A 27970-nucleotide genomic window follows, 5' to 3' on the forward strand; every position below is an offset into this window, starting at 1 on the left:
CCAGAGTCCACAGCCTTGTGGGAAACGAGCCAACGGTTTGTATTTTGTTTGTAGTTTCGTGCAGTTACAGTGCCGGAGAACTGGGTTACTGATTAATTTCGTAAGTTTTAGCAGTTGCAGTGTGTTAAAAAGTGAATAACATTGAAAAAAATGGCAAGTAACTTTTACATATCGAATGTCAACATGCACATAAATGGACACACGATAGCGAAGACAATCCTAGTGAAATGGACGCTGTATCATGAAGGAATTCAAAAGTTCGTCACTTGCTGTATAGCGTTGTTCTTTCTTACAGGTCTTTTTACTGTCACCAGTATTTTCAAATAATTAAAGTTAATGGTGCAGGATTATTACTGTCCTATTCGTTTTTATCGACATCTTTCTGTTTCAGTCTGTTAACAGAGCGCAACGTTTACAAACCTGACTCGCCAAGTAAGTTCATTAAGTAATGGATCTGTTATATTTGTTTGCGCATTCCGCGGAATTTGCCCTAAATTTAATGAAGTAGGCCTAATGGATGTAGTGAATGGTTTTGACGGTATATGGGCAGTACGGTTGGACAGCATTGTTTAACATTTGCGGAGTAATTTAGCAAGTCACAGTAGTACCTTACAGGTTGCAACAGTTTGCAGATTGATATAGCTGTCACCATCATCATCATCATCATAATTATTTTGTATTTACGTGTCTGTTTGCTTGTCATCAAATAGTGGCTCTTGCAAGCGTGATATTTATGTGCAAATGTTAACACACAATCTCATTTACATTAATATGATTGATTTGACAATCTAGGAGCTGTATAGACACTAAATAAGTAATTATCATTCATATTTACAGACGTTTACATCTACGTGTAACTTATAATTTCTTTAGTTCAGTGCAGGCTGTTTCATTTACAGGTAGGCATACTACACAGTGACTGTCTTTAATTATTTTTAAAAAAATGGTGTATTTCAGCTTCAGGTCACACTACTGGTATCAGTAGCTTTCAGCTTATCAGAGAGCTGCTACTCTGTGTGTGACACCTGTGCAGAATGTCCCAGATCAGATACCCTCCATGTCTTTTAAGAAAGTAACTTGACACTTTGCCCTGCACAGTAATTTTCAACCAAAAGTACAAATCAGTAGATCTGAGCTCATTACACAGATACTGCCCAGTGAGGTATTTTTCCATTCTCATGTTGATAAGCTGCTGCTTTTAACATCCCATCAAGCTATCTGAAAACCTCAAGTCCAATATTTTAGGGAAATGAAAGAAAACTTAAAAGAACCCCACTGTTTAGTGATTGGTGATTTTTCAGAAAATTGTACTTTTATAGTGCAGGATGAAATTCAGAGGTGTCGCTGGACTAATACACAAGTGACACTGCATATGTTTGTCATCACCATAAAAAGGAGATGTGTTGCAAATCAGTTTGCGTAGTTAGTGAACCGCTTGTTCACAATACCACAACTGTGTACACATTTCCACATTACTTCATTAGGGAAATTAAGAATATCACACGTAATATTGAAATGGTCATTTACTTTAGCAATAGTGCAAGCAGCCAGTAGAAAAATAAAAGAATCTTCATTAATATTTTGGTTTACTAGCAGAGTGGAATTTCTTTGCCTCATCACATGGCAAGAATTATTCTGATGGGATAGGCTGAACAACAAACTGAAGTTACACAGGCTCACCTACAAAGACCTTACACAGAACAGATCCCCTGATTCTGCAAGATATGTTCAAATACTGTCGTCAGAATGTTACTGCAGTTAAATACATATTTGTTTCTTCACCTAAAATTGAACAAATCAAAACAAAACTGACTGAGAGATTTGAATGTTTGCCAGTTAAAGGAATAAGAAGCTATCCAGAAGTGTATACATACGTGACAATCAAATAAGATGTTTTTGTTGCTTCCAAAGGCTCTAACTTTGATGCTTTTAAACTGCAATACTTTTTACATACAAACGTATCATCTTTCACAAATAATAATTTGTTGTTTGTATGTATGATGAGACGTGGTGGCGTAGAAAATTTGAAGACAAAAGAGAAGATAACAGTGATATTTTGCGCATCTCTTTCACCCTTCTGGACCAAAAACTGCCTTTCAACTTTCCAAAAGTGATACTGCTGGATGAATCTAAAGAAAATAGGGGTCAACAGAAACATCCGATCTCACACGTCGGCTTTGACCCGTGACGTAAGGGTGTTGTGGTGTGCGACGTCATTACGGCGCGGAGTTTGGTTTGTGAGTGTGGCGTGTTTTTAGATGTCGTGTTGTTGTTTGTTGTGCCCTCTGGTGGTATGTTCATGGTTTTCGTTTGTTTGTGTGTTGGGCTCAGTTTGCTGTTGCTCAGTGGTGAGTGCTGCGTGCGTCTTTTTGAAGCGGAATTTGTATCAGTGAGTTAACGGTTTTGTGTGATGGTTAATGTAATGATGATTGCTGTACGTCGGGTGGGTTTGTTATTAAGTGTATTCGGTTGTGGTTTTTTGTTCAGGAATGGATATGAAAGACCAGATTAATAGTTGTCGGTTGAGGGCTATGATGGGGGACACAGCTTTAGAGCTGATTAAATTCCTTCAGCTATTTGGCTTAATTGCCGAGGTCGTGAAGTGCGGTGTGTGCCGCGAACCGATGAAATTGGTTAAAGTTCTGGCCTCTCGGACCAGGGACGGTTACATGTGGCGCTGGCACAAAGATGACATATGGCGTTCCATACGGCGCGGTACCTGGTTCGAGAAGTCTAGATTGGGCATGCGTGAGATTGTGCTTGTTACATATTATTTTTGTTATAGATCCCCACAGAGTTTTTGCGCGCATGAGACTGGTGTGAGTGAGAGGACTGTTTTAGATTGGTATTCCTTTTGTTGTGAAGTGTGTTCGGAATTTATTAAGTACAGGGGTAAGTTGGGGGGGCATGGGGTGGTTGTGGAGGTGGACGAGTCACAGTTTGGGAAAAGGAAGTATGGGAGGGGGAAGTCTGTGGCTGGTCTTTGGGTGTGGGGGGCTGTTGTTCCGGGGGGTGGGGGTTCCGAATGTGTTTTTAGGGTTGTGGAAGAGAGGTCGAAAGCTGAATTAGTGGGTTTAATTGAGGAATATATAGAGCCGGGGTCCACAATAGTTTCTGATGCTTTTTCTTCTTATAGGGGGTTGGGTGAGAGGGGATTTAATCATTTAGTAGTGAACCATAGTTTAGAGTTTAAGAATTATGAGACAGGGGCTTGTACTAATACAATAGAGGGGATGTGGGGGGGGGGGGGCGGTTAAGTGAGTTCTTGGGAGGGGGAAGAGGCGCTCTTCCAACCTTCAGTCTCATTTAGATGAGTACTGTTGGCGGAAGAGTGTCCCAGAGGGCTATTGTATTGTTCGGGTTTTCTTAAGGGCTGTGGGTAAAATGTATAGGCTGAAAGTGGTTAGTTAGGGTGGGCTGGGTAGGTGGGTGGGTGGCTGTGGTTCAGGGTGGGGTGGGTGGTTTATTTTGTTGTATAGTGTTTGTTAAGGTGGGGGGGAGGGGGAGTGTGTTTGTTTTTTGTTTTAGTTGTGGAGGATCTATTTTGTTGAAGTTTTTGTTGAGTTGTAGTGTGTGATTGAGATGTTTTTTATGTTGCATTTGTTTTTTGTGGGTTTTTTATTTTGGGGTTGGGGGGGGGGAGGGGGTTGAGGTGTGGGTGGGTTGGGTTTTTCTTTTGGTACAGTATGTTTTCGTTGGTTTGCGTGTGTGTGTGTGTGTGTGTGTGTGTGTGTGTGTGTGTGTGTGTGTTGGCCAATCTAGTTTGTGGGGCTGGAACTTTCTTGTGGTAAGTTCTCATTTTTTTGTTTTTGGCGTATGTGTTGTGTATTGGGGTATAGGGAAGTGTTTCATTGAAATTTGTGGCTGTGAAGGTTGGTATTGGTATTCGTATTGGGAGATGTTTTTGAGTTACATAGGTCAAGGGTAGTGGTCGATCCTAAGTTATGGGATTGGGAGCTGCTGTTGAGCTCTATAGTTGGAGGGAAGTGTTCAATCTCAATGTTTGGTGGAGTATGTTGATTTTTGTAATGGGAGATGGGATTGGGAGCTGCTGTTGAACTATATAGGTCAAGGGAAGTGTTCGATCCCAATTTATGGGATCGGGAGGTGCTGTAGATATATGTAGGTCAAGGGAAGTGTTTGTTCGTAATGTTTTGCGGTGTATTTTGATTTTTGTATTGGGAGATGGGATTGGGAGCTGCTGTTGAGCTATATAGGTCAAGGGAAGTGTTCGATCCCAATTTATGGGATCGGGAGCTGCTGTAGATATATGTAGGTCAAGGGAAGTGTTTTTTCGCAATGTTTTGCGGTGTATTTTGATTTTTGTATTGGAAGATGGGATCGGGAGCTGCTGTTGAGCTATATAGGTTAAGGGAAGTGTTCGATCCCAATTTATGGGATCGGGAGCTGTTGTAGATATATTTAGGTCAAGGGAAGTGTTTGTTCGTAATGTTTTGCGGTGTATTTTGATTTTTGTATTGGGAGATGGGATCGGGAGTTGCTGTTGAGCTATTTAGGTCAAGGGAAGTATTCGATCCCAATTTATGGGATCGGGAGCTACTGTAGATCTATATAGGTCAAGGGAAGCGTCCGATTCCAGATAATGTGTTTTGTGATATTTGGTGAGTTTTGTGATGTTGATTTTTTTTAGTCATCTTGCGTGGTTTTGTATGGCGGTGGGTGGCTAAATTTGTTTATATTTAGTTTCTTCCCACCCAAAAACCCGCAATTTCCCACGCTTGTCCCGTTAGAGTCATTAGGCTTTTTGTGAAACCTGTGTGTGTGTGTTGTTTTTCTATGTATTTTCGTCTTTATGATACGTATGCAACGATTTTATATCCGCCATATTGGAATTGTCGTTTATGATCGTTTCCGCCATATTTGTGACGTCATGGGTCAAAGCCGACGGGTGGGATCGGACGCTTCCGTATTTCTGAAAATAGTACAAAAAACAAAAAGTTACTCCATTGGAACTCTCAACAGTGTCTGGTGGAATGCAGAACATAACTGATAAATTATGCAATGAAATGTCAAGTTTGTTTAACTCTTTTTAATATAAATTACAGCTGGCTAGTAGGTACCGCTGAAGTTTAAATCTAAACATATGAGAAACATTGTGTGTATACTGTACACAAGTGTAGTACAACAAATGTATTGGTGCCCTTGTTTGCTAACTTGGCACTGAACGAGCATCAAGAAGTGTTGGGGTGTTACTGAAATTCACTGCTCTGTTACTATCTCTGTAGGTGAGTCTCAGTCATAATCTTTTTATGCGGTATTCCTATAAGTGTAAAGAATATTCTGTAAAATTTTTAATTGTTTTCATTCAGTCCCTTTTTAGATATTGACCTGTGAAAAGTGACATTAAAAGGTTTCCGTCCATTTTTGAAAAGCTCTGGGAGGGGGAGGGGAACCAAACAGGAGTGCCTTCTCGGGACTAAAACTTATACTGCAGGTAGTTTTGTAAGTACACAACACAGAAATAACATGTTATTAATGAGTCTCACTTCCTTCATAAAAATTTATGGTCTTAAAAAGTAATGATTGAGAAATTTTTTGAGAGTCTTTACAAAAAGAGTTTGTAGACATTCTTGCATGATAGAAAAATGTGTTTCTGTGGTTCATTTTATACTGAACATGTTGGGTTTTGAATTAGCCTGATATCTTTTACAATAATAAACTTTCTGCAAACCACGTTTCCCATTAAAATTTGCCCAACCGTCATTTTAAAAATGGCTGGCAGTAAAAAATTACAGCTTACAATAATTTTTCAAACAGTGCTATGTGTGTGTCTACCTATAGGGTACACGATACAAAAATCAGGAAAAAAAAAAAAAAAAAAGGTTGAGCAACAAATTTTATTTATTTTGGTCGATCTGAAATGGATTGACCCGTATGCTCTCTACTGCTATAATCAGTTATTTTGTTGCCCAAACAGCAAAACTCATCTGGTACTTTTAGTGACTCATTTCCTAATCTAATTCCCTCAGCATCACGTGATTTAATTAGACTACATTTCATTATCTGGGTCGACAGAAGCGTCCGATCCCACGCGTCAGCTTTGACCCGTGACGTACGGGTGTTGTCGTGTATGACGTCATGACGGCGCCGAGTTTGGCTTGTGAGTGTGGCGTGTTTGTAGATGTCGTCGTGTTGTGGTTTGTTGTGCTCTCTGGTGGTATGTTCAGGGTTGTCGTTTGTGTGGTGTAATGGGCTCAATTTGCTTTTGCTCATTATCCAGAATTGTTAGAGTGTCGGCTGTGTTTTGTGATGTTTTGTGCTATATAGGCCAAGGGAAGTGTTTGATCCTAATTTATGGGATCGGGAGCTGCTGTTGAGCTATATAGGTCAAGGGAAGTGTCTAATTCCAGATGATATTGTGTTTAATGGTATTTGGGGAGTTTTTTGATGTTGGTTTTTTTCGTCGTTTTGTGTGGTTGTGTATGGGGGTGGGTGTCTAAATTTGTTTATATTTAGTTTGCCCCCACCCGAAAACATCCCATTTCCCGCACTTGTCCCGTTAGTGTCATTAGGCTTTTTGTGGAAAGTGTGTGTGTGTTTGTTTTTCGATGTATTTTCGTCCTCGTAATGTGTACGTACCGACATTATATGCACCATGTTAGAATCGTGGTTCATGGTCGTTTCCGCCATATTTGTGATGTCATGAGTCAAAGCAGACGGGCAGGATCAGATGCTTCCATATTTCCCATTATTCTTTCAAGACATTGTCCATTCCATTCAGCTGCTCTTTGCTGTCTCTAACAGAATTACAATGTCATTGACAAACCTGAAAGATTTTATTTCTTCTCCCTGAATGTAAATGCCTGCTCCAATTTTTTTCTTTGGTTTCCGTTTCTGCTTGCTTATTGTACAGATGGAATAACACTGGGGATAGGCTACAACCCTGGCTGACTCCCTTCTCAACCACTGCTTCCATTTCATGGCCCTCGACTTCCATAACTGCCATCTGTTTTCTGTACAAGTTGAAAATAGGCTCTTGCTCCCTGTATTTTTCCCCTCCGAACTTCAGAATTTCGAAGAGTGTGTTCCAGTCAACTTTGTCAAAACTTTTTTAGATATTGACCTGTGAAAAGTGACGTTAAAAGGTTTCTGCCCATTTTTAAAAAGCTCTAGAAAAAAAGCAGGAGTGCTTTCTCGGGACTAAACTGCAGCTTCTTGCTTGGAGCTTGGAAGGGGGAGGGATAGCAGGGTATGGCTGGGGAAAGAAAAAACAGCACTGCCTGGTGGAATATGTAGGGTTTAGAGGTGGTAGGACAGGGCTGAAGGAGAGGGGGAGGAAAACAGGGAGCAGAAAGGAGAGGATCAGAGAAGGGGAAAAGACCAGTGAATCTACCAGCAAAGGGCAGTGCACAATGGGGGTCAGGGGAGGTGAATTGTTAGGTGATGACAGGACAGAGCGGGTGGAAACAGTTGGGTTAGCATATGTTGAGGCCAGGATGATTTCAGGAATGGAGAATGTGTTGTAAGGATAACTCCCATTTACGAAGTTCAGGAAAGCTGGTGGTGGAAGGGAGGATCCAGATAGTTCGGTTTGTGAAGCAGCGATTAATATCGAGCATGTTACGTTCAGCTTGATTGTGCCAAAGGATGGTGCACTTTGCCCTTGGCCACAGTTTGACAGTGGTTATTCATCCTGATGGACAACTTGGAGATAGTCATGCCAATATAAAGAGTTGAGCAATGATTGTAGCAGAACTGGTATATGACATGGCTGGTTTCACAGGTAGCCCAGCCTCTGATGGAGTAGCATAGGCCTGTGACAGGACTGGAATAGGAAGTAGTGAGTGTGTGGATTGGGCATGTCTTGCACCTATATCTTCCTGAGGAATATGCCCCTTGTGGCAAGGATTTGGGATTCGGAGTTGTGTAAGGATCAAGTTGGATGTTGTGAAGACGTTTAGTGAATGATGGAACACTGCTGTAGGATGCATGAGAAGGATCTTGGGTACGATGTCCCTAATTTCAGAGCATGACTGTAGATAATCAGAGCTCTGACGAAGGATGTGGGTCAGTTGTTCCAGGCTCGGTGATGAAGGGGGCAATACTTTATAGCTGGTTTGTAGGGATAGTGGGAGAATTGGGGGCATGTGGGGATACACCTTGGGAAATCTGTTTGCAAGTCTGAGGGATAGTACCTGCCTGTGAAAGCATTTGTGAGACATTTAGTACACTGGACAAGGGAGTTCCTGTCGCCGCAGATATGCTGTCCCTGGGCAGCCAGGCTGTTCAGGAGGGATTTTTTAACGTGGAAGGGATGGCAGCTGTCGAAATGCAGGCACTTTTGGTCATTGGTGGGTTTAATGTGGTCAGAGGTGTGGGTTGAGCCATCAGAGAAGACAAGGTACATGTCCAGGAAGATGGCATGTTGGTTTGGGGAAGACTGAGTGAAGTGAATGGCTAAGTAGGTGTTGAAGTTGTGAAGGAAAGAGGATAGGGTGTCCTTGTCCTGAATCCAGATCATGAAGATATTATCTGTGAACCTGAACAAGACGAGGTTTGGGTTTATGGCAGGCTAAGGAAGGTTTCCTCTAAACGACCCAGAAATAAGGCGGCATAGGAGAGTACCATTTGTGTACTCATTGCTGTGCAGTGGATTTCTTTGTATACCTTCCCTTCAAAGGAGAAGTAGTTGTGTGTTAGGATTAGTTAGTGCAGGGTCTTAGGAATGAGGTAGTGGGCCAGGAGTCTGAAGCGTGTTTGGAGAGGTATTGTTCACTAGCAGCAAGACCGCGGGCATGAGGAATGTTGTATGGGGTGTAGGATCAACTCTGATGAATAAGGCTTCAGGAGGAAAAGGGGTGGGGATGGTGGAGAGTCAGTGATGATGGTGATTGGTGTCTTTGATGTGTGAGGCTAGATTTCAGCCAATAGGCTCGGGATGTTGGTCAGTGAGGGCTGATATGCTTTCAGTGGGAAAACAGTAACCAGCAACAATAGGTCATTTAGGATTGTTAGGTTTGTGGATTTGGTGAGCATGTAGAAGGCAGGCTTACAGGGTGTCATGGAAGTGAGGAGGGAAATGGATTTAGGGGTAGGTTCTGGGAATAGCCTAAGGCTTCAGGCAGGGATGGGTGTTTATGTTGGACTTCTTGGATGGGATCACTCTAGCAGAGTTTATAGGTGGAGGAGCCAGGCAGAGGCCTTCTGTCAGGCAGTAACTGCGATTAATAATGGCAGCGGTATGATCTTAGTGTTCAGATAGGATGACTAGGTCAGGGTTTGTTTTGAGGTCGTGTATGGCTGTCATTTCCTCTGCTGAAAGGTTGTTGTTCTTAGGAAGGGGACTGGGGGAGGATGAGGAGGCCGAGGTGGAGGAAAGGATTTCCTGACAGATGACGAGGGGGTGGTTATGTGGGAGGTGGATCATTTTTGGATGATGGTATGAACTGAGAGAGGCAGGGTCCAGTGTTTTGATTAGGCTGGCATTTGTTGGAGGTATTGGTGGCAGAGGAGTGTTTGCATTGCAGGGATTGTGAGATGGAGAGTAGGTCTTGGTTAAGTCCCACAAGGTTAAATTTGTGTGTAGGGCTGAAACTCCTGTGTAGCTAAGGATTTTTGTGGAAAGGTTAACTTCAGTTTTCTTTGATTGTTTCAGCCCTGGGCTTAGAGGAGTTACGAAGGGAGTTTTGGAGGTGCATGGCAAGTTGAAAAGATCGCCTAGGCAGGGTGTGTGTGGTACGAGGGGTTGATGAAGAGGCAGGATTGATATTGAGTTGTGCCCCCAGGCAGCAGTAGGATGCCAGCAGGCTGAGTAACTTACAGATGTGGTGTCTGGAATGCCCCTCCAGGTGCTGTAGTGCAAGGGACTCAATTTCAAAGGTGTGCTTACACAGCAACAGTATCTTGCAGAGGGAGCAGAGCTGGTTCTGGGATGCCTCTGCTGTGGAGAAGTGTTTCCGCAGTATCGGTATTGTAATGGACAGGGGCTGGCAGAATCTGAAAAAGTGAAGGTCATTGTGAAAGGATGGATTGAGATCCAGAGAAAGGAATTTTTATGGTTAAACTGTTTGGGGGAGATCCAATTGTTTAGGCAGCCTTAAGGAACAGGGTGTGGGACTGGGCTGTAGCAACGAAGGCATTAGGTGGTTGTGATTGGAGCTGGATAATCAGTCAGCAGCAACCAGTTGAGACACAAGGAGTCACAGGGAAGTAACCAATTTTGTGACTTTTATGAATTCCTAACCAGGAGCGAATTACTTAATTTCATCTGTGTGCGTTACTAGTTTAGCTTCTTGAGTTTCTGCCTGTTAATTTAATATTTAATAGACACAGTTCCCACATTTTTGTTTGCATTGGAAAGTAAATTGATTTTGTGACATATTCAAGCTCCTAATCAGCAAATTACGTAGTCTCACCTGTGCGCTTTGGTAGTTCAGTTTTTGAATCTATGCATGTTAATCTAATTTATTAGAGACAGTTTTGTGTTTTCCTTTGTGTCTACAGTAGAGTTCCATAGTGCATGTCGATTGCTGTTGTTTGTCTGTATAGTGTAGTTTTCCACGGTCTTTAGTACAGATAAGGACTCTGATGGCTGTGTGCAGATGCAAGCCAAGTTGGTGACACTTCGTTCTCAGCTCTAGGCTGTGATGGCTTTGGTTACATAGTGGATGGGCATCACTGTTGTGGGCCGGCTGTGCAAATCCTGTGGACCTCAGCACAACTGAATACGCTGATCGGCCCATGCACTGTTGACCAGCCCAGTTACTGCTGTGCTGAGGTTGACCACTCACCCATGGTCGAGTAGGCGGTTGCCTCATGGTGTAGCTGCACGTAAGGCTCCCTGGTTAGTCTGACAAACAGGTTCCAGGTGCTGTCTGTGGCTGACACTGTCCCAAAGTCAGATGTATTTGCTTGTCCTGTTTCAGAGGAAACCTCTGAGCCTGCAAAATTCGGGCAATCACAGAGGGTGGGATTATTGGTAGTTGGGAGCTCCGGTGGTAGGTGCATTATGGGCCCCTTAGGGACATGGCTGCCAAGGAGTGGAAGAAAGTGAATGTGCACTCCATGTACATACTGGGTGGAGTCATTCCAGACACAGCAAAAGGTCCTTCCAGACGTCATGAAGAGCACGGGGTGCAGCCAACTGCAGTTGGTGGCTCACATTGATACCAATGATGTCACTTCAGATCAGAAGAGATTCTCTCTGGTTTCAACCGGCTCAGAATTGGTAAATGCTGCCAGTCTTGGTAGCGAGATGAAAGCAGAGCTCTCCATTTGCAGCATTGTCAACAGGACCAATTGCGGACCTTTGGTACAAAGCCGAGTGGGGGGGGGGGGGGGGGTTGGATCTGAATCAGATGCTCAGACAGTTCTACAGCTGTGTAGGCTGCAGATTTCTAAAATTGTACCATAGGGTGATGGGGTTTCCAGTTCCGCTGAATAGGTCTGGAGTACACTACATGTAGGAGGTGGTTACACGGGTAGCGGGGGCTGTGTGCTGTGGACTGGGCGGTTTTTTAGTTAGAGGGTCTTGGGGAAAGACGAAAAGGGCTTCAGTCTCAAAGGATGCAGGTCGAACATAGGAAGAATGCAGGTACAGGAACCATTGGTATAACAGTTGTAAATTGTCATAGCTATTTTGTAAAAGTATCTGAGCTCCAAATGCTAATACAAAGCACTGATGCTCAAATTGTTATAGGCACTGAAAGCTGGCCAAAGCCGGAGATAAGTTCTACCAAAGTTTTTGTGAAGAATCTTATGGTGATCCGAAAGGATAGGCTAAACTCAATTGGCGGTGGTGAGTTTGTTACTGTTAGACGTACAGTAGAATTCTGTTAATCCGAACTAATTGGGACTGGACCTTGTTTGGATTACACATTTGTTCAGATAAGCCAGATTTACGGTGACGAGTTACTAGAATCAAGTATACCAAGCAGATAATTAGGTACACCATGGTAACAAGTGTGGGAACAGTGGCTCACTCTCACTCCCTGCTCTTGCTGTTGTGCATTGTTGAGAGCTTTGTAGCGTCTGAGGTCATCGCACTGCCAGGTGACTCGCAAAGCGCTTGGTTATTTTAGTTATCGATCGCTGGTACAAGTAACAGTTGTATTGTATTCGTTCAGGTGCAGTGGTGTACGTATTTTCGTCATAAGTAAATGGAAACATACAACGTTAACTCTCAAAGAAAAACTGAATGCTTTGAAGTGGATAGACAATGTTGAGAATGTACCTAAACTGGCAATGGAACTGGATGTTGGTAAAGCAACTATTTGTGATTGGAAGAAGAACCGAGTGAAGTTTGAACAGCCCTGTGCAACGTCTTCGGGAAAAACACTCGAAATTCGGCAAACTTTGAAACAATCCCAGTATGATAAAGTGCATGTAGCTCTTTGCTTTGGTTTACGCAGGAAAGAGAAGGGAACTCCTTTTAGTGGAGCACTGGTTCAGGAGAAGGCTGTTAACCTGAACTAGTTAATGGTAGGTTATGAGCCTTTTAGTGTGAATACTGTTTGGTGGGACTGATTCAAAAAACATCATGGAATCTGTCAGCTAACAATTACTGGAGAGAAGCTTTCTTCTGACCGTGATGCAGCAAAGGAGTAATTGGGTGAGTTTCAAAAACATGATGAGGGGGAAAGTTTTCTCCCCAACAAATTTATAATGCTGACAAGACTGGCCTTAATTTCAGGGAATTGCCAACAAAAAGCCTGGCGTCAAAAGCAGAAGACCATGCTCCTGGTTTTAAAATATGCAATAGCGTGCAGCAACGCTGCTGGTGATCACAAGCTGCCTTTAATGCTGATCGGAAAATCTGCTAGGCCCAGAGCTTTTAAAAACTGCAACATGAAGTCTCTGCTCATTTATTATTGGAACTAGAAAAAAGCATGGATGGATGGATGGTTAGCTGTTCAAAGAATGGTTTCATGGCCAGTTTGTTCCCTTTGTTCGATGGTTTCCTAAGAAAAATCATTTGTCTCCCCATGCAATCCTTTTGATTGATAACGCATCATTTCACCCCAGCACTGCACTGAGGAATTATGTGGTGGAGAAATTGTGGCGAAGTTTTTGGCCTCCGAATGTTACTCCACTTCTACAGCTGATGGACCAGGGCATACTGCAAATATTAAAACTGATTTGCAGAAAACATTTTTTAACCCCTCTAGCCGGGAGCTAGAGTACATACTCGCGCACTGCGAATGTCCGCACTGGCGGCATCCCGACCACGTACTCTCCAGTTGCAGTCTTGGAGGTAAAACTGCATTCCTCTGCCATCTGTTGACAGCCGATACTACTTCGTCAGCTAACTACAGACATATCTGTGCTGCTCTGCATCGAAGATCTTTGTCACGAAGTGAGGCAGTCTGGAGAAATTATATATATTACAGTCCGAGCGACACACTCGATGCAGCCAAACACTTCGCGTGGTCTTACCTCTGAGCAAATTCTCAGTGAACCGACGAATGGTTTAGATAGTACAAATGACAGCGGGAGTGATCTAGATGTTGACGATGAAAGTTATTTTGAGTGTTTGAAGGAACACCCAGAAGAAGTGAAGAAGAAACGGCGGACAGTGATGATGACCTTGAACAAGGTGCACCAGTGAAACGTGCACGGAATGAAGAAGACTGGAAATGGCAAGAAGTTGACAGCACTTATGTCTCTTTGAAAACACCATTCATTGGTAAATGTGGACCTGTGATACAGGTAAATTCTGCAGCTGAAGTGTTCAAGCTGTATTTTGGTGAAACCATCATAGAAACAGACGTGTGTGAAACTAATCGTTGTGCTGCAGATTGTATACAAAAACAGACTGTTGACCGTTCTACAACCTTGTTCTAGGCTACGTAACTGGGTAGATACTGACAAAGATGAGCGGTTGTGTGTTTTTCGCACTGCAGATGTTGATGGGAATTATTCAGAAACCGTACATAAAGTCGTATTTCAGCAAGCATCCGTTTTTGAATACGCAGATTTTTTACCAGAGTATGCAACAAGACAGTTTGAGCTACATTGCAGATTCCTTCATTTTGTAAACAGCGAAGAACTGAATACATCTGAAGGCACTAAGAGATTGTTCAAGTTGGGTTCCGTCATTCAGCACTTGAATGATACATTTAGAAATACTTACAACATGGGAGAAAACATTTCTGTTGATGAATCTCTTACGTTATGGAAATGAAGGCTGGCAATAAAAACCTCTAAAATCAGCAAAGTCTGGTATAAAGTCCTATGAGATCTGCGAATCTTCCACAGGTTATTTATGGCAATTTATTATTTATGCAGGAAGTTCCACAGAAATAGAAACGAAATTTCTTTCTGCAGATACCCTGAAAACCAGTCAGATTGTAGTGAAGCTTGTTGAGCCTCTTTTCAGCTTAGGCCATATGCTCTGGATGGACAATTATTATAACCGTGTCCTTTTGAGCCACGTTTTCAAGGAAAGAGGTATGAATGTAGCTGACACACTTCGACTGAATAGGAAGAATGTACCTGATGCCTTGAGACGTGGAAAACTGAAGAAAGGTGAACTCGTAGCACATCATTCACACGGCGTAATGGTACTGAAATGGATGGATAAAAAGCAGGTTGCCTTTATTTCTGCATTTCATAATGATGTAGTTATTATGGCAACCAAAAGGGGCAATGAGGTAAGGAAGCCTCAGTGCATAAAAGAGTACAATAGTTTTATGGGTGGTGTAGATTTGAAGGATCAGAAACTACAACCTTTCCTCACAGAAAGGAAGAAAGGTGTAAAGTGGTATATGAAAATGTTTAGAAGGCTGATGAATGTTGCAGTGCACAATGCTTTTATTTTTTACAATGCTAGCGAAAAAACAACAGAAGAAACACGTATAAATTTCAGGCTTCTGCTCATAACACAATTGCTGGAAATTCACGGGAAGAATGTAACTTCACCTCGATGTAGGTGACCTTCAAAAACTCCTGTGCCTGAACAGCTCACAGCAAGGCATTTTATTGAGAAGATCCTACCCACAGAGAAGAAGAGTAAGCCTGCTGCAAGAAGACGGGGAAACATAAGGAAACATTGTTCTGGTGCAAGGACTGTGGTGTAGGACATTGTTTCAAAATATACCACACTAAGAATTCATTTTAAGTCACAATGTATGTTTTAATCGTTATGAATATGTATTGATACCAATTCCTGAAATTTTCGTAAAATTTGAACAAGTAATTCCCGTCCTAGAGCAATTTCACTGAAACGCTGCATTCTGGGGCAAGCCAGTCATATAAACTATCGCCAGTAGGCTAGGCGCGCAACCGGAAACTACTCGCTTGAAGGGTTAAGAATGCTGATCCAAGATGATAGCATTCCTTTAATGGTCAAAATATAAAAGACCATTGTGGAGGATGCTATTTATTGGGCCGCTGAGGCATGGCAGAATATTTCGGTGAGAAAATTGTGGAGAATACTGTGGACATCTCTTGAATTTCAGGACAACCTAGTTGAAAATGAAGAGGAAAATCTACTACAAATGATACAGACAACCCATAGATGTGAAGAAGCTAGTGAAGGAGATGTAGATGAGTGAATGGCAGTGGCTGGGGCATGTGTGGAGAAGCTTACTGATGCTGATTTAGTTACTGCTGTGACTCAAGACCAAGAAGAAGTGGACTGCTGTGATGGAAGTGACAATGAGCCTGAAAGCGAGGAAGGAGAGCTGGTGCCGTACAGTGATGCAGCAGAAGCTCGTGACTTCGCTCTATGTTATTTGGAGCAACAGCCCACTGCTATACCTGCTGATTTGATGTTTATAAGACGATGGTGCAACTATGCGTCATATAACAGACTGTCTTCATTATGCCAAAAAACAATGACTGAGTTTTTGTCATCTAAAAAGTAGGGATAAAATGTCCACTCTATTTGACTAAGTTTGACAGCTTTTCTTTCATTATTATACATTGTTTAAACCTAATGTTTTCTTGCCAATTTTTCTAATACATGTTTACTGTACTGTGTAAATTAAAATAGTGTGTATGTACAGCAGTTTACCGCTCAGTTTTCCTTACTTAAGACAAACATTTTTCATGTTCGGATTAACCGAATGTTCAGATTACTTGGGTTTGGATTAGCAGGACTCTGCCCGTAGTTTATCTTGTAGGGAAATTCATGCAGATACTTCCTTTGAGTTAGTATGAGCAGAGGTCATTTTTGGCAACCAGAATATAAAAATAATTGGGTCCTTTTTACCAACCTCCCAACTCAGATTATACAATTGCTGAAAGATTCAAAGAAAACTTGCGTGTCATTTCAAACATGAACCCGATCAAACATTTATAGTTGGTGGTGATTTTAATTTACCCTTGACATGTCCGCAAAATACATGTTTAAATCCAGAGGTATCCATAAATCATCAACCTAAATTGAACTAAACACATTTTCTGAAAATAATTTTGAGCAGTGATTTCATGAGCCCTCACAAATAGTAAATGGTTGTGGAAACACACTTTTCTCAGTAACAAAACGGGTACAGGGATTAGTGAACACAGGGCTGTCATAGCGAGACTGAATATTGTAACCCTCAAATCCTCCAAAAATAATTGATAAATATACCTATTCAAAAAAGCGGACAAAAATCACATGACGCTTTCCTGAGAGACACTCTCCACTCCTTCCAAATTAGCAATGTATGTGTAGACCAGATGTGGCTTAAATTCAAAGAAATAATATTGACAGCAATTGAGAGATTTACACCAAATAAATTAACAAACAACAAAGCTGATCCCCCTTGGTTCACAGAACGGGTCAGAACACTTTTGCAGAAACAACAAAAAAGCATGCCAAATTTAAATGAATGCAAAATCTCAAGAATGATGATCTTTTACAGAAGCTTGTAATTTAGCACGGACATCAATGCGAGGTGCTTACAATAGTTTCCACAGCAAAATTTTATCTCGAAACCTGGCCAGAAATCCAAAGAGATTCTGGTTGTAAGAAAAGTACTTATACCAATTAGGTTCCTTTCAGCATATGCTGATGCAGTAGCTCCATACTTACCACATACAACCGCTTGCTCGATGAAAGATCTGTACCCAAACACTGGAAAGTTGCACAGGTCACACCAATATTCAGGCCCAGACCCATATCATTAATGTCAATATGCAGCGGGACAAATATTGTGTTCGAACATTATGAATTACCTCGAAGAGAACGATCTGTTGACACACAGTCAGCATGAGTTTAGAAAACATAGTACTTGTGAACACAACTAGCTCTTTACAAACATGAAGTGTTGAGTGCTATTGATAAAGGATTTAAAATTGATTCCATATTTCTAGATTTCCAAAAGGCTTTTGACACTCTATCACACAAGCAGCTTTCATTGAAATTGCTTGGTTGTGGAACGTGTCTGTTATGTAACTGGATTCGTGATTTCCAGTCAGAGAGGTCACAGTTCATAGTAATTGATAGAAAGTCATCGAGTAAAACAAATGAATTCTGTCATTTGCCAAGGTAGTGTTATAGGCCCTCTGCTGTGCCTTATCTATATAAACAATTTAGGAGACAATCTGAGCAGCTGTTTTTAGGGTGTTTGCAGATGATGCTGTCGTTTGTCATCTAGTAAGCTATCAGAAGATGATGACAAACTGCAGAACAATTTAGAAAAGATAACTGAATGGTGCAGAAATTTTCAATTGTCCCTAAAGAATGAAAAGTGTGCGGTCATTCACACACTAAAAGGAATCTGTTAAACTTTGGCTACATGATAAATCAGCATAATCTAAAAGCCATAAAATTTGACAAGATACCTAGGAATTACAGTTAAGGAACAATTTAAATTGGAAATAACACACAGCAAATGTTGTGGGGAAGGCAAACTAAAGACTGTATTTTATTGGCAGAACACAGAAAATGTAACGGATCTACTAAAGAGATTGCCTACATTACACTCGTCCATCCTCTTTTTGGATCACTGCTACACAGTCTGGGATTCTTACCAAGTAGGATTAACAGAGTATATCAAGAAAGTTCACTGAAGAGCAGTACATTTTGTATTATCGCGAAATAGGGGAAAGATTGTCACGGACATGATACAGGATTTGGGATGGACACCATTAAAGCAAAGATGTTTTTCATTGAGGTGAAATCTTCTCTTGAAATTTCAATCACCAACTTTCTCCTCCGAATGCGAAAATATTTTGTTGACGCCAGCATACTTAGGAGAAACAATCATCATAATAAAATAAGGGAAATCAGAGCTTGCACCAGAAGATGTAAGTGTTCATTTCCCAGGTGCTGATCGAGAGTGAAATGATAGAGAATTATTGTGAAGGTGGTTTGATGAACCCTCCGCCAGGCATTTAATTGTGATTTAGAGATTATCCATGTAGATATAGATCTCGAATAGGAAAAGTTGCATAAAAATATGTACCTATATGCACAAATACATAAAAATGTGCACAAATATGTAAAAACTTTATTAAAAAGTCAGAAAAAGGGATGGGATGGATGAGGTGTGGGAGAATACACATGCTGGAATAAAGAGAGATTGGTTATGTTCACCAAGTTTTTGTGGGAGAGTCAGGTGTGGAAAACGTGTGAAAATACAAGCGGTTGAGGGAGGGGATGTGATCAGTAGAAATAATTATAATCATCAGCAGGAAGAATTTGGGGCATGAGATGCTGCACCAACAATCCATGCGATTACGCAGCCATGCGTTGTGCATGAATGGGACAGCTGATACATAGAGAAATGTAACAAAGGAAAACATCATTGGATTGTGGGATGGAAGAAAAACCATTAGGCAAAATCAAACAGTGGAATGTACAGATTGGGATAACAACAGTATTATGAAAAGGATAGGTTGATACTCAATGGAAGGAGGACTTGAGTTGCAAACAAGCACAATGAAGAGACTGTAGCATTTAAGGTTTCAGCCAAAGCCTTCTCTAGAAAAGAAAACACACTTACGTTCACACAGGACCGCTGTCTCCGATTGCTCCCACTATAATGAAACTGGAACACATTAAGTCGGAGCAAAAGCCCAGGTGGCGAGTAGGAGGAGGAAGGATAGCAGGTTACAGCTGGGAGAATAAGAACCAGCTCTACATGCAGAGCACCCAGGAACTAGAGGTGGCAGGGCAGGGTTAGCAAACACAGCGTAGGAAGTAATTGTTTGGGGGGCGGGGGGGAGGTAGCGGTAAGGAGAAGAGCAGAGAAGGGCAAAAGACGTGAGCAAACCGGCAGAGGACAGCGATAATTGTGAGGCAAGAGGAGGCAAACTGTGAAGAGGTGACAGGACAGGGGGGGGAGTGCACAGTGATGGCAACAGTTGGGTGCAGAGTATGGGAACAATAGGTTATCTTAGGTCAATGTCAGGGATGATTTTGGAAATGGAGAATTTGTTATAAGAATAACTTGATCAACTGAAGACATAAATTCTGTAAATGTGTCTACGATCTAGTTATGACACTATTTTTAAAGGTCAACCTTGATCACAAAAATTGTAAATTTTGCAATTACCGCTTTGGCCATTGCTGTCTTCAGATATGTTACAAATAGAAAAATTGTAGTGTAACCATCTAAATTCAATTAGCTAAAGTAAAATCTGCACAGGCGTAGTAATACATGATAACAATAAAAATATTGACATGATTAACAGCCATGCATACCAGCCATACATACACTAAAATATTCTGATGTAGGTATCAATATCGAAATGTGTATATGTAGATACATAGCAAGTGATGGTGATGGCCTGGATACATCTGTATGTATGTGAATAATTGAGGCCAGTAGAGGGCAGATTTGCATAATATAAAACAGCAACCAGGATTGCTGCTGAATGGACCAGATGAGTTTAACCTGAATGCTAGATTATTTTGATGTATTCAGAAATCTACCAGTTTGAGCAGCATCAAGTGCCACAGCAGGCCACCATTGCTGAGAAGATTGGCCCTCCTTCCACAGGCTGTGGCAGAGGAAAACAAACTTCTTACACGGAAGTTACAAGGTGGTGCCATTGAGATTCCACCCTGAATGTGTAATCGACTATAGAGGTTTTAATTAATTGTCACTTTCTTGTTAATTACCTTTCACTTATGGTTATATTCAATTGTTTGTCATGCTGGAAGGTTCTGGTTTATAGATGTGATTTTACTTTTAAGCTTTTTATTCTGGCTTTTGCACAGTCATGTGTCATTAACTGTTCCAGGCTAGTAGCTTTCTGTTATCGCTGTATGTACATTTTATATGGATTTTATTCCCACATGTTTTATGTCAATTGATGTTTTATTTTCAGACACTCTTATTACCATGTGAAGTAATTTTAATTAATAGCTACACATGCTGAATTTTAATTATTGAAGATATGGTACTGATTACCTGTGTATTCAGGCATTAGTGCCCTCTGCTGCCCTCGATTGTTTGTATCAGCACTTACTGTACCTAGCTATATAAATTTTGATGGAAATAACTACACCAGAATATTTTAGGGTACATATGGGTGGTACGCATGGCTTTGGTCAAAAGCTTAAGTGTAACACACTTTTTGGCGTGCCTCTCTGCAACTTGGCATGTCATTTTTATGGTGAGTATCAATCTATCATTTTTAAAATACTGCTAATATTCCAGTTCTCTCATTTTTGCAGGAGGTTTTTATAGCTGCTGTAATCCAGTTCTTGTTTTGCGGACTATTATTTATCTTTACTGATTTTTGTGGAAATGCGTCTTCAAAATATTGATCTACTTTGTCAAGAAATATGTTAAAATTTATGTTGATATCATTGGCCACATGCATCTCTGAGCACTTTTCTTAACTTTGGAGGACATTTTGTTTATGTTGGTTGTCTGGAGTATAATGTCTTTGTAAAATTGTAGGTGGAATTGGTTTAGAGGTGTGTTTGTTTGCATCGACATTTAATATGACAGCTTGTTGATTGCTGAATCTGCATTACATTTATGTAGTGTTATTTCTGTTTGCAAGAGTTGGTCTAAGGCTGTCTTGAATGTGGATGTTATTCTAATGGGCTCATTTAGAAGAATATGCAATATTGAGCTATGCTCCGTGTTTCCATTTTAGGTGAGGAAGTGATTATTAAGTCACCACATACAATGACATCATGTTTCCACTGACTTATTTTGCATAAAAAACATGTCCAATTATTTGAATAGGAAATCATTAAAATTACTGGTGGGGGGGGGGGGGGGGTCAAATTGTCATTATGTCGTTTGGTGAAGATGGCAAACCCACAAAGTTCATCATTCGTTCTGGAATAGTGTTCATACAATTTGGAATTTGGTTGTGAAATTAACTTCATTCCATCAGTGCACTACTGAAATATCACTGAGCTCATTGGTTAGCAATATGTTAAAGTCCTCAGTTTTGTTGATCGTGGATGGGACATTGTGATAGTAGATAAGATTTTCAAATTTGTATTAAGTTTACTCAGGGAACTTGAAGTCATATTTAATGGGTCACTGACCTTCAGTTTAAATTCTGCTGTATTCCATATATTGACTTCAGAGCTGTTGTGCTGGTTCTGTTGCCAACCTTGGCTTCAGGCTCATCTTCCAGTTGATCTTTTTATCTATTCACTTGCACACTATTGTTGAGGTGTTGCATTGTCATTTTGATGATGGACTGGTACAGTATTCTTTCAGGGAAGTGTCACCTCATTTTTATGCCTTTCTATGTGGTACAGCAGGGCCGGCCAGAAATTCTGCACATGTGCGGTGCTCCTGCACATGTGCAACTTCCGGGTCACAGCGTGAACGTCGCAGCCGTCAGCGTCGTGTAGCGCCTGTTTCTATGCACAGATGTCGCTTTATCCACTTGCTGGGATACTCTGTTCTGGCACATTCTAGTGCTCTTTTCACAGCTTGCAAGCCAACCATGGGAAGGTATTTCACGTATTAAACATTATAATACTGTCACAGTCTACTCATTGAACCGTCTACTTTTATGTTAACAGTTTAACACAGTAAGACAAGTAATACAGTTAACAACCGTGAGTTTTTATTAAGGCATGAGTGATATGAAACCGAACTCATACTGAAGTGACATCCTGAAAGTCATGCCAGATGGACAGATGGAGTGATTATTGACTTACGAAAGGCAATTGACTCACTACCAAATCTGAAAGGTAATTGACTCAGTACCACACATTTGCACGTTGCCAAAAGTACGATCATATGGGGTATCAAGCAAGATTTGTGACTAAATTCGAGATTTCTTGGTTGGGAGGACACAATGTTTATCTCGGATGGAGAGTCTTCGACAAATTCAGAAAGTAAGTTTTGTGTGCCCCAGGGAATTGTCTTCAGAGCCTTGCTATTCATGTTGTGTACTAATTACCTTGCAGACAATATAAATTGTAACCTCAGGCTTTTCTTAGATGATGCAGTTATCTAGAATGAATTACTGTCTGACAAAAGCCACAAAAATACTCAGTCATATATTGATAAGATTTCTAAATGATACAAAGATTGGTGACTTGCTGTAAATGTTCAGAAATGTAAAATTTTGGACCTCACAAAATGTTGGGAATCGGGCAGCTCATACAAATACCTGTGTGTAACAATTTGTAGCGATATGAAATGAAATGATCATGTAGGCTCAGTCGTTAGTAAAGTAGTTGACAGACAGTGTTCATAGGTAGAATAGTAGGGAAATGCAGTCAATCTACAAAGAGATTGCATACTAACCACGTCTGAGACCCATCCTAGAATGTTGCCCAGATGGGTGGGACCCATACCACCATACCAAATAGGACTAACAAGGGATATTGGACATATACAGTGAAGGGCAGCACAAATGGTCACGGGTTTGTTTGACCTGTAGGAGAGTGTCACAGAGATGATGAAAGAACTAAGCTGCCAGACACCTGAAATAGATGTAAACTATCCTGAGGAAGCCTGGTTACAAAGTTTAAAGAACTGGCTTAAAATGATGAGTTAAGGAATGTACTACAACGCCCTGCACATCACTCCCGCAGGAACCGCAGAACAAAATTAGACCAATTATAGTCACCACAGAGGCATTTAAGTAGTTATAATTCCCTTGCTCCAAACATGAATGCAACAGAAAAGAGTCCTAATAACTGGTCTAGGAGACTATCCTCTGCCATGTGCTTCACAGTGGTTTGCAGAGTGTAGATGTAGATGTAGAACTCAGTCCAACTGAGGACAGAAGAGCAGAGCAAGGGAGTAAGCCATACCACCCTCTCACAGTGATGGCAGCCTACGTGTATTTATTTATCTTTATATGTTTATTCATTTACGTTTTCCCTATGTGGAACAAACTAAATAATGGCTTTTGCAAACATCAGAAGTAATAGTATGACAATAATTACAATTATGAAATATGTTACATACAATTGCATCTTATATGTTTAACACTTTTATCATTTATCATATGCTGCTAGTTCGTATCACAAACAGTGCCATGAAATTTATTGACTGAATGTAAACATTTTTCTGTCTGAAAAATTTTAATTTTGTGTTACAATAAATCCCCTTATTTGTTCTTAGAGTGTTTGGCTGTTTGTTCAGCTGAATAAAACTGTTGATGTAAGGGCTTTTATCTGTCATTGTTAATTGTGTTCTTTTCCAAAAGTACCTGTAGTTTTGCTGATGATGTGATCATGTACATCAATCCAATAAGTTCAGTTGGTTGTCTCATAAAAATGTAAAAGTTTAATGAATATATTGTTAAGACTACCAACTTTTAGCTTTAGGAGGAAAAAGTCCTTATTCTGAAGATGGGCTTTTTTGTCCGAAAACTCCACTAAGCACCTCATGTATGCGGTGAGTAACAATCTTTATATTGTTATTTCATCAGGGACATCCTGTTGTTTGAATATATTGTTAACTAGTTGTGCTGCACAAAGAGAACTCAACATGGTTGTCTATGGCCTATCCTATGTTTTAAGACTTTCTGCCCAAGTGTTGGTTGGGCCACAATTTTCTCTATGCCTCAACACCCGATCACATGAAAACTGGACTCATGTCACATGGGGACAATATGCAGACATCTTGCTATCCACCCCTTGACTGGTGCTGCCTTCTGTTGTCAATTTCAGGAATTATTTATAAAGGAACATTAGTGAACATAACAGCTGCTGTCATGATTGGCTGAACCAATATGATTGCATTGACGTAATTTTGTGTGTGTACTAATTAGGGTTTGTAATTTGCTGTAATTCTGCTACAAATATGTCATTTGTTGAGTGAGCAAGAAATTTTGGAAGCTCAAGAGGAACGAATTGCTCATTAAGTCACCTCATACTTTTTTCCTTACAAGGGTAATTATACTTCCTGTCATCATTATTTTAAAATTTGTTATGTATCAAAGAGCTATTGTAAATATGCAAAATAAATTTTGAAGCTTATATCTGTTTTAGTGTGTATTACTCTTGAAGATACATCAATTACATATGTGCCAGTAACTCTTTAAATAAGGGCATAAATGGCTAGGTTCTTAGGCTCCAATATTCTTCTGAGTGTCAGGTCTTCAAAGTGTTAAGAAATTGATACATTTTTTCATAGTATAGTATTTTTAATACTTGAGTAGGGGCTATCTTTATGAGCTGGCTAAAGATATTTAAGTCACTGCTGACTTTTCCACAAGCAAAATTAAAGCAGTTTTCCACCACAAAATTTCATTTATGTCCACAGATGTTACTTTTGGTTGTCGAGATGTGACACTCATTATTTACATTGGTGTGGTGAGAACTGCCTTTTTTAAATTCCAATAATTGAGTTTGGTGACATTCACGTCGAGTCCCTGATTCTTAAAAGTATTTAGTTAATTCCTGTTACCTCAGTAGTAGCAAAAAATCCGAGCTCTGTATCTTCTCTACCATAGAACAATATTGAGGTGTCATCTACATATCTCCTAACGTGGGAGTGAACAGGTAGTGCATTATTGTTGATATACAGGGTGACCCGAAAGTCTGTCAACTTTTGAAAATTCACAGATTCGTGGAATAATGTAGGTAGACGGTGAAAATTAACACAGGTGCTTGAAATGACATGGGCTTTTATTGAAACCAGAAATGAGTGCAAAGCCTAGCCAACAGATGGCACTAGATAGCACCATGTCAGTAATGCCAAATGAGATTTGTGTATAAAATGAGCTAGAGAGAGAGAGATGTGTCAGCAATCGCGGCATGTTGATTTTACTGGAAAAGGTACCGTTAATGTAGACATCTTGGATATTCGGGAATCCAGCCGGATGTTTGCATCGTTCTCGCATGATATTTCAACAACGTGCCTCGCTGTCTTCTTCAGGTGCTACCTGAGACTGGTCCTTGGGTCGATCGAGTCCATTATTTATGCCTGGGAGGAGCTGGGCGTTCCCTAATCGGTCCGCGCCGAGTCAAGTGTTCCATCTGTGGTCCATGTCCGTCAGACTCGGCTTCAACAGACCCCTCCAGTCGCGGATGTTCCGACTGCCGTTGGCACTTGTTTTGGCCGTCCTCAATGGTTGTGGTTGTCATCTGAGATGTATCAGACCCGATCTGAGATGTTGGGTACTCTATCTCATGGCTGTTACTATGATTTCCACTTCTGTTTCCTGCTGGGTGCTCCCTAATCGGTCTGTGCCGCGTCGTGTTCCGTCTGAGGTCCGCGCCCACCAGACGCAGCTACATTGTCCCTCTCTGGTCGCCGGTGTTCCCTCCACCGTCCTCGCCCGGCCTGGCCGTCTTCTGAAGTCGAGTTCATGATCTGGGGTGTGTCAGATCTGGTCTCTAATGTCCCATACCTTGTCTCACGGCTGTTCTGTCGGTCTCCAATTCTATTTCTTGTGGAATCCCGGAGTGTCCTGCATTGAGTTTTCACAAGCTCAAGCGCTGGATTGCAGGCAGTGCTGATTTGGTATCCCGAGTCATGATTGATTAGATTGTCTGTGACCTTAATCTCAATTGCTGCTGTTCAAATGGGTAAACTCCCTGTGACAAGTGTATCTGTGAAGAAAATGATCAAAAAGTTCGAAGTCACAGATCATTTACAGATGATTGGCCCCGTAGTGTGTGACCAGATACAAGTGCTGCTACTTCTGGGACAGTTCAGGAATAAATGGAAACTTTAGCAGGTTCATGTCTACATGGTGAAGTCAGCGCCTCATGAAGTTGCATATCACACCAGCATTCCACCCACATCTATTTGGAGAACACTAAGGCGTACCCTCCAATGCTATACACACAAAATACAGTGTCATTATGAACGGTTAGTCACTGATTATGTGATACAGAGAGAATTTGCATTGTGGGCACTTCAAAAAAGTGGGGGAAGATAATGATAGGTTCTCCAATGTGTTGTGGACCAACAGAGCCTATTTCGCACTCTTGAGGTTCTGTTAGCATCCACAACTGCAGAATGTGGACTACTACAGCTCCTTAAACCATCATGGAAACGCCATTGCATGACAAGAAAGTCGCAGAGTGGTGTGGATTCGCCACATCAATTGTGACTGGACACTTTTCCTTTGAGGAAATGCAAGGTGCTGCTTTTCAAACTGTCAGCATGACAGATGTGAAGTATGCTGAAATGTTACAGAATCGCATTATCCCTAGTATGGCTGATAAAAACCTGCTGGAAGGTATGACTTTTATACAGGCTGGTGCTGCACTCGATACTGCTTCTGTTTCTGTGGGTTGCACCTGATCAGAAAAACAGTGCAAGTACTATTTGTACTTGGTGAAGAAAGTGAACAAAATTTCCAGCCAGGGGAAAAGTGCTTTGGAAAGTCTTAGTGAGAACGTAAATCACCAAAGTTTCAGTGCAAGTTTGCAAAGTCGCTGCCACTGGGTACATTTATGCAATATTCCTAAACTTCAACAACAAATTTTGACACAGTCAATCAATTGCACATCACTCCAATGTATTTTTATGAATATCTTTTAACAACTTTATAATTTTTTAATCCTTTATTTTAATATGTCTGTAAGTTTGTTTGAAATGTCAAAATTTATTATTAAATATAAAACCTGTAAAATATATTGTCTAAAATGCAACATTATTTCATAATTATTGACACATAAGCAGCTTATGTTGATCTTCGTTATTTATTTATTCATTCTTCTTTTGTGGTTTAGTTTAGGAATGAACCAGTAACATCTCCCACCCTCACTTCCTTGTAGAATCAAACTCTTATGTATAAAAAAACTTAAACATCTGAAACAAACAAAGTAAAGAAGTGATAAACTATGACATAACACTAGAAGCAAGTTTTACCACATAAACACTGAACACATAGTAAGAATTTAAGAAAGGTTTGAAATAATTTGTAAGTTTGTTGGAAGTCACTAAATGCCCTCATTTTCAAATACTGGAGGAATATAGTCTGGGTAATTTGCATACTGTGAGTTACACTGCCTTAACACATGTGCATAGTTTCAAACTTTAATACTTAACATATTGTGTTAAACATTATACCTCGTAACAAGTAGATTATGACAGCATTTCAATTTTTTACAGATAAATGTGATTTTCAGCGAGTGTGAGTTACGCAGTGCAGGCTGATACCAAGTTTGGACATCATATGAGTTGAGACTTGAGAATCATATTCATCCTGTTATGCAAACAAGGTTTGTCTCAATAGTTGGTACGAAAAACCTCAGTTCTCTTCTTAAAATATGCAACAAAAAATATTAGATCCAGACTTTGGAAGAAAGTGGAATGGGAAGAAGGGAAGTGGGAATTTCATCCTAATTTTCTAGCCTGAAGTAAAATTCATCAATTTCTAAATGTGTATTATTTACAAGCTGATACAGCTTATTTATCATTTTTTTAAATAGGAATTCCAGTATCAAACAGAGCAATATATTTTGAAGCCCCTTAACGACCTGATGAAACAGTCTACAGTGCACTCCTATTTACCATAAGCTGATGTTACACACTAAAATTTTATGATATTCATGCACCGTCGAGGCATTTGACAGTTCAGAGCTCAGCAGGTTGTGTAGCACTATTTCCTCCATTAGTTCTGGATAGTCAAATTGCAAAGATAATGCAGTTGCAAAAGTCAGAACTTTTTTACA

At 40.7% G+C, this 27970-nt stretch overlaps 1 long non-coding RNA gene across 2 annotated transcripts; it reads left to right on the top strand.

Annotated features, from left to right (window-relative positions):
* Positions 1–10: 10 nt before the first annotated feature.
* On the top strand, positions 11–27645 carry LOC126412201 (uncharacterized). Of its 2 annotated transcripts, none has more exons than XR_007575257.1 (3): positions 11–295; positions 392–432; positions 27408–27645. It is a non-coding gene; the product is annotated as an uncharacterized LOC126412201 (long non-coding RNA). The 2 variants fall into 2 exon arrangements; XR_007575256.1 differs by having other exon boundaries at positions 11–257.
* The last annotated feature ends 325 nt before the right edge of the window (positions 27646–27970 follow it).

This window comes from Schistocerca serialis, chromosome 7 (assembly GCF_023864345.2).
Source record: "Schistocerca serialis cubense isolate TAMUIC-IGC-003099 chromosome 7, iqSchSeri2.2, whole genome shotgun sequence".
Taxonomy (NCBI): domain Eukaryota; kingdom Metazoa; phylum Arthropoda; class Insecta; order Orthoptera; family Acrididae; genus Schistocerca; species Schistocerca serialis.